Genomic DNA, 8,163 nt, shown 5'->3' with positions numbered 1-8,163 from the left:
TAAAAAAGTGTCCATAATGAGATTGAACTAAGCATACTATTCATATAAAACTTTTTCATTTACCATTTGAACTAAAACAATATTTTGTTTTCATATGAAACTTTAACGAGTGTATTTTTATATACATTTTTATATATTTTTGTATATTAATAATATTTTTTATTGAGTTAGTGTCACTAATTAATTCAACACCAACTCAGGATTGATGATAAAATAATGATAAACAATTGCATTCATTTAGTACTTTTAATAATGTGGTTTTGTGTTTAAGTTTCATTTTACTCACAATTTAATCTAACTTTTTTTATTTTAATATCGTACATATTTCATGTGTTACTATTAATTAATTCTAGACCATATTTTTTATTATTTATTATATGTTATTTTTAAGCACACCTTTGTATTCTAAATATGTGATTTACACACGTATACACATGTGACAAGATTTCTAATATTGTATAAATATTCTTCTCTGTACATTATATATTCTTGTTGTGTATACTAGAAGTATTTAAATTGATATTTAGAATTGATCCCAACCTCTTATACCTACAAAATAATACTTTTGCCACTATGTTATGAGATTATTAAAAAAAAAGTGTTTTTTTATGAGATATATTTAAAAAGTTATCTAGTGGCTTTGAAGTTGGAGTTGAACATCCAAATTCTTTGTTTAGATAATAAACAAAAAAAAATTGGATTTGAATTTAGACAGATACAAGTCTAATTTTATAAGAGTTAAGGTTTGGATTTTAAAATTCATTCTAAAAATTGAATTTTTCAAAATCCAAGATTGATTAGAAGACATGAATACTTTTTTGTTCTTTTTGTTTTTACATTACCTTCAAAACCTAATAAATAAATGATTTTAATTATAATGTTTGTAGAACTGGACCGGTGAGCAAACTAATTAGATCACTAGTTCTCAGTTCAATGGAATAAATTATTAAAAAATAAAAAAATCGGTTCAATTAGTTTGATTGATAGGTTTGACCAGTTCAGTCGGTTCAATTAGTTCACAAGTCAACTGGTTTGATCCTTTTTTTTGAACTGATATCTCAACCAATTTCTAGTTCAATCGGTATAATCGACCACTGCAGTTCAGTTTTAAAAAACAGTGACAAAACGTCATGCATTTAATGTAATACAATATAAATATTCAAAATTTTCATTTATACCATAATTCTTTCAATTTTAATTCATAAACTATGTCTTTTAATTTATACCTATGTAAATCCACCTTTTCAATTACAAACTAAATTGTATGATTTTATTTACGTGTAAACAAAGTATAAATAACTTGTATTAAAAATACGTTGAAGTGAGAGCTTTTTAAAATATTTTAACCCAAAAAGTTTATGAAAATAAAAATATAAAAAGTTACTTTTTGTTGGTTCAAGAATAATTCAAAAGAAAAAATCTTTAAAATAATATACTGTTGTTCATAAAAAAGTGGAAAAAAAAAACATATCTTTCATTCAAAAGCAAGGTTTTTAAAATAAAACTAGTGGTTGAACTGATCTAGTTATCGATTTTGCGGTCCAACCAATTTGATCGGTACAACTAGTTTGACCGATATGTCTTGTTCCATTAAATAAATAATTAAAAATTCATAAAAATAAATAAATCGGTTTAACTGGTTCAACCACTGATCAACTGATCTTTTTTTTCCATTCAACCGGTCCATACTGATTCCTGAGTCAACCAATTAAATGCCTTTCTTCGAACCAATACCCTAACTGGTTCCCAATTCGATAGGCTAGTTTGGTCTAGTTCAAACAACGATGTTCAAAATATTCCTAAATAATTAAATTTTAGAAAATATTTTTAAGGCTCAAATTGAAATCCAAATCTAAATTGGAATTATCCAAACAATAAATTTGGATTAATTCAAAATCTTAAATTTTAAATATTTTAATTTCTAAAAAGAATTTAAAAATAATAAATTATCCAAACAATGAATTTCAAAATCTTAAAATTTAAATATTTTAATTTCTAAAAGAAATTTGAAAATAATAAATAACAAAATTAAAATATAAAATTTGTATGACCAAAATTTGCAGGACAAGACATAATATTTTGGTGTATATTTAATCTAATTTATGAAATAAAGAAATCTAATTATATTATCAAGTTAACTAAAAATATTAATGGTTTAGAGAAAGATTAGATATTTAATATTACTTCCGATTAAAAGAAATATTTTTAGCCAAATCACGAGCTAACCATGCGAAACATATTTAATACTGTCATAAACTTTATTAGCAAATTTATAAAACTTTAATTCTAACGTATTTAAAATTAATGTAAAACCCATTAAGTAACATAAATTATTTACTGCGCGTTCAAAATATTAATAATTTACTGTTTTGAACTTAATAATTTAAAAAGGTTAAAAGGAAACACTATATTTAAATTTAATTAATAAATGACCAACATACAACAAGTAAGTATTATCCAAGTTGATCTCTATAAACTATTTTTATTTTATAAGTATTATGTGTGGTTTTCAATCTTCCTAAATTTCTGTCTAATCGTCTGAAATTCTCTGTATAATCGATTAAGGAGATGGAGTTTGTAAATCCTAAGTTGGTCATATATGGAATTTCTACTGAGATTGATGAAAGGATATTGAAACGACACTTCAACGCGTATGGTGAAATTAAACATGTTGTTGTCTACTTTAGCAAAGCCATAACTTTCATTACTTTTGTTGGTCCTTCCAAGGCTCAAATTGCCCTTCAACAACATATTATTCTTGGTCGAAGAGTAAGTAACTTTTCTTGTTTCTGTTTTCTACATCTTAATGTTGGCTATATGAATTTATTGAGTAGCTGAATAATCAGGTGGAGGTGAGACCAGCAAAACCGAAGGTAGAAATAGGGAAGAGGAAGATATTTGTGGGAGGATTGCCTCGATCCATAACAAATGAAGAATTCAAAGGATATTTCGAGAAATTTGGAAGCGTTGTTGATGCAGTGGTAATCCATGACATATGAAGCAGAGGAGTCAGCCAACCTTGTTTTGCGAACTAATTTCCATCTATTAAACAACAAGAGAGTTGAAGTGAAGAAGGTGACTCCTAGGCAAGAGATGGTGCCAAGCGGATTTGAATTTCCTCCTTATTATTACGATCCATATTATCAAACATATTTTTACGTCGTCTGGGTGCCCATTCCTGGATTTTACTGAGCCTCACTTTGAAATTTTTGGTATGATTCCTCCATCCACTGCCTTGGGCCCTTAATTTTGTGTGGACTGTATCAATCACAGTTTGGGCTGTTATTTTATGTTTTCATTCTTGTTTGTCTGAAGGCCTGCAATTCAAATTGTTACAGCGGAGATAGTTTACAAACCGGAGCAGCAGAGGAAGGCAGACATGAAGAGATTTGTGAACCTTTTGTCATAAGTGTTGCACACATGTGTTTAATTGTTTTTTTCAGTTTAAATTTAAACAGGGGAGGGACCTGAATCCTGATTATCGGGAACATTGTTGTTTTTTTATCTTTTTAATTATGTTGTTTTACTCTTTCAATGTTTTATGGTGGTTTTAAATTTATCTGCATTCTCCAATAATTATCCTCCTCTCAGTTGTATCATATGCATGGGTTGTCTTCTAGGTTTTGGATTAAATCCATAGAAAATTTCAAGGTGATGAAACCAAATAGTGGAGTTAAATCAGTGGGATAATTGTCGTTTTCAATTCATTCTATTGTTCCAAGTCAATGAGTCGCACATTCCCCTTATGCTTTATTGTGAGGACAAAGCAAAAGTGGGAATAATACTACAAAATAATCCATATTTCCAGGAGACACCATGGCATCGTAGGCAAAGTTGGGTTAGGAGAGTTATAGATGGGGTGATTGAAAGCAACCCACCAACCAGGCTTACTAGACGTTTGTGCATCTCTTCTATACAACAACTTTCACTGTTTGCACTCTCTTTCAGACATATAGGGGGTCCTAGAAATGTGGGTATTTTGGTGGTGGGTGCTTTACCAAAAGTCTTACCAAAAGTCTTTTAACAACACAATAGTTGCTTTGCTTTCTTTGTATATATGCAGAGGGTTTTCCCTATTCATGATACCAATATCTTGTAGGGTCTTCTCTCCTTGCCAGGCCTATGGACTAGTCCCAGACTTTTAACATATCTTGATTGATTATTTATCAGAAACTATAAAATGAAACCGAAAAAGAAAATATTTTTAAGATAATCCCAAATTACTACCAATCCAAAAGAAAAAGATGCTACTACTGAACAAAGTAGGTGTAGAAAAAGAATCATATGTGTGAACATGACAACACCAATTTGCGTCTCACCATCACATCTCAAACAATCCAATGCAGTAAGTCAGTTTTGAAAGTATACATATTATAATAACCTCATAGTTGTATTCGAAAAATAGTTTTAAAAATGAATTTAAGTCAAAAATTGTTTGCAATTCATGGAAGAGCTTTTTAAAACTATAATCATGGTAGATATTAAACACATGCATGACAGTGTTCCACAAAATACAGAGATGTGGTCACACTCATTTTGGTTGCTATCCATTTACATGCTTTATCTGTTGACTTTGTAATACATGGTAGCCTGTAAATCCCATCTGGATTTGTTTTGATTCAGTTCCCACATGAATTACCAAATTAATTCCTTTCCCTTCATTAATTTCATTGCTTGTTTCATTCATGGTTATAATTGCTTTCCTTCTCTTTCTCCAGCCATGCAAACGACTATGTTTTCCTGGGAAAGAAACAAAATTAATTACTTCTATTACAAAAATAGAAGATTAGGTAACAAGTTGAGTTTACTACTTTTTGTCATTTACATGTAAAAGAATTTATCATTAATTAATGATTAGATAAAAAAAATTACAATTTAGATGATCGACTATTCAAAATTTTATTTTTTAAGTCATCTATTCATTAATTTGCTAACGGATATTAACATGAATTGTTAGATCGCCATCGTTAATCACCCGTTGTTACTAAATTTTTGTTTTGGTTATCTAACTATGAAAAGTTACAGAATGCTTACTAACCTTATATATTTGTAATGTTTTGATCACTAGTTTGTTAGATAAATATAGCTAAGAATGTTAATTGTTTGGACTAATTAATGTTATTATAAAGGAAGAGAACCAAATTATGTCAAATTAAAATATAAAGATTAAATCTCAAACTGTGAGTATAGTAAAAGAATCAAAACTAATTTCTTTTTAATTATTTTATAATGAAAAAGTAGAGATAGAAATCCTTTTATACATATATTTGTATTTGATAAATTGATAGTGTATCTTTTTAATTTCACAAGCGATCTTAAAGAATTACCAATACATTTTTTAAAAATATTTTACATAAGACACTTGTCGCCACCTTTAACTCTACTAATAAAATCTAATCTAAAGAAGGTGGGAAATATTTTAGACAAAGATGTTGACATTGTTCTGAAATTAAAATCAAACCAGTGTGCTTTTCCCCCTCTTTTTGTTACCACCTTTAATTTTATGTCCCCTTGCCCTTTAAGTGCCTAATCCCTCCTAACACACCATTAATTAGCAATATTTTCTTGTAAGTGGTTAATGAAAGAAGAAAAACATGTTTTGTGAAATAGGGATATATGTTTGTGATTTCAGACTTTAATGGCAACCAAATGCTTTTCCTTTTTCTTTGCAAGATTGATGATTTGAGTTAATTAAAGCCTTTCATTACTCATTAATCATTCATAAAAGCAGGACCCCAATCATCAAACAATTACTAAATTTTTAATTGGGTCATTTAATTCTAAAAAATTACAAATAGTTACTCATTTGTTCTTCTTCTTCTTTTTTTGTCCATTCCCCTTAAATCAACAACAAAAGGGTTAGATGGACGTTAAATAAATGGTTTGGAAAATAAATAAATGAATCCCAATATCATTAATAACCTAAAACTACACCGTTTCTCAACCCTCTCTCAATCTTTTCTTCTTTTTCCCCTAATATTATATGGATATTTGTGTCATTTAATAAGTCATTTATTTGACAGAAATGAGCTAGAAACAACAAATTTGATAAGTCAAATGATTATTTTGTAATTTTTTAAAGTCGAGTGATCTAATTAGAAACTTAGTAATAGTTTGGTGACTATTTGGGTAGTTTACCCTAATTGTTTATGAGTTAATTCCAGTGCATGTCCCCAAGCTATAGGTCATATTCTAACTTGATCCTTGAACTTTTAAAAAGTTTTAATTAAGTCCTTAGAATCTCAATAGCCTTCCAATCAGGTTCTTCCACCCGCCATTCCGTTAACTTTTTCATTTTAAATAATATATTATTTATTAATTTAAATATTATTTCCTCAATAATTTCATTTAATATGCCATTATTTAAATAATAACATTTTTATAAAACGCATGAACAACCCGTACATCTCATGCGATAGAAAACTAGTATATAAAAGAGAAAATTGAAGATTAAAAGTTAATTTTTTTATTAAATTAATAATGCCAACCCATTTTATAATAGTTACATTTGTCTGTCCAAATTTTTTTTGTTACAGGGAGATAATCGTTGTAAGCTTACGACAAAATTTATGTCGTGAATTTACATCAAATAAAGAAAGTGAGAATCATGTTCAACAAAGAAAAAAGAAAGTGGGAATCAAATCAACAAAATCAAAAGACGTATAACATGTACATGTATTATTGCTTTTATGCATATTTTATTTTACATTCTTTCACATGATTAATTATAAAGTTCATAAACCTAACAAGTTCAGTTAATCAATATGAGTTATCAACTTAAATTAAATAATTTATCATGAGTTATTAAATTCAAGTAATCAATTTATAAGTTTATGATCTTCTAAATTTATAGTAGAATATTTAATTAGAGAACTTAATAATTTCTTGAATTGATGTCTTTAATTCCACTCATGGAAGATCATGTTCATTTAATAAAATATGATTAATAAGTTTTATCTGTGAAATTTAATCATTTTATTGAAATAATATTTTAATTGAGATAATTTTCATTTAATAAATGATAATTAATAGGCTTACTTATATGAAATAGTTATAATTTTAATTAAAAATTAGATCATATGTTGTTATATAGACTAGTTTAATAAAGAATGTATTTCATAACTATGGATGTTGTTGTTATAGAAGGTTAAAAAATCATTTCTTTTAGAAAATTGGCTGTATAATTAAATATTGTATTTTTATTATAAATCTGATCTAGGGAGCACTTGGGTTTCTTTGCAATTTTTGCAAAAAGAAGAAGAAGAAGATAATACTAATTTATTTTCCAAGTTAAAACCAATCAAATAGCATCAAGTCAAAAGTACTTATGATTAATTAAAACTTATTGAATTAGCATTCCTTAGTGGCTTGGCTCCACACATTGGAGATTTTTGAAATTTAATTCAATATATAAGTAAGAATGACAATGGAACTGTTTGCATGGATGTCGAAAACATTCATGTTCATAGATAATCGCTCTACATTACTTCAAACCGCTTCTATTTATTATTTTTCAATTTAATAATTTAAATTTATTTATTTATGAATATGATACAAATATATATAAAAAGTATAAGGCTGGAAATTTGTCCCCTTTGATATAAAAAGTGTGAAGTTCAGGGTTGTTAAACATAAAAATGGGTGGTGTCCCAATCCCTATGGGCATCCCCACCAAAAGAGTGTATATATCTTGTAATGACAATGAAAGGAAAGGAAAATCTAGTGATTGCAGCAGCTAGCATAAAGCTTTTCCTTTGTTATTCCCCCATCCCCATGCACTATTTCTAGTAATACTTACTTATTCCCCCCCCCCCTCTCTCTCTCTCTAATGCTTTGTTTTGGTGGATCTTCTCATCATTGCTACAATAAAAAACACAAAGATGTAGGGGTACCCCCCAATCTACCCTTCAAACCCTCCAAAAAAAAAAAACCTCTCTTTTCAAACCAAATCATTCTCTCTGGAATTTCTGTCTCCATGAACTTTGGCTATTTACTCATGCAAATTTTGCATGCAAGATTATATATTCTACTTTCACCATGCAAGTTTTTAGGCTAACACATATTTCATTCTTCATGTATTTGTATATTATCATATTATTTTTTATGATGTCTTCTTCTTCTATGTTTCGTTTTAGATACGAAAACTCCCTCTCAAATAAAGCC

General features: G+C 28.1%; 1 long non-coding RNA gene across 1 annotated transcript; it reads left to right on the top strand.

Annotated features, from left to right (window-relative positions):
- Positions 1-2,534: 2,534 nt before the first annotated feature.
- Positions 2,535-3,573, top strand: LOC121224089 (uncharacterized). Its single transcript, XR_005921569.1, has 3 exons — positions 2,535-2,769; positions 2,847-3,212; positions 3,339-3,573. It is a non-coding gene; the product is annotated as an uncharacterized lncRNA (long non-coding RNA).
- Positions 3,574-8,163: the final 4,590 nt, after the last annotated feature.

Source organism: Gossypium hirsutum, chromosome D12 (genome assembly GCF_007990345.1).
Source record: "Gossypium hirsutum isolate 1008001.06 chromosome D12, Gossypium_hirsutum_v2.1, whole genome shotgun sequence".
Lineage (NCBI taxonomy): Eukaryota > Viridiplantae > Streptophyta > Magnoliopsida > Malvales > Malvaceae > Gossypium > Gossypium hirsutum.
This window is presented reverse-complemented; position numbering and strand designations above follow the sequence as displayed.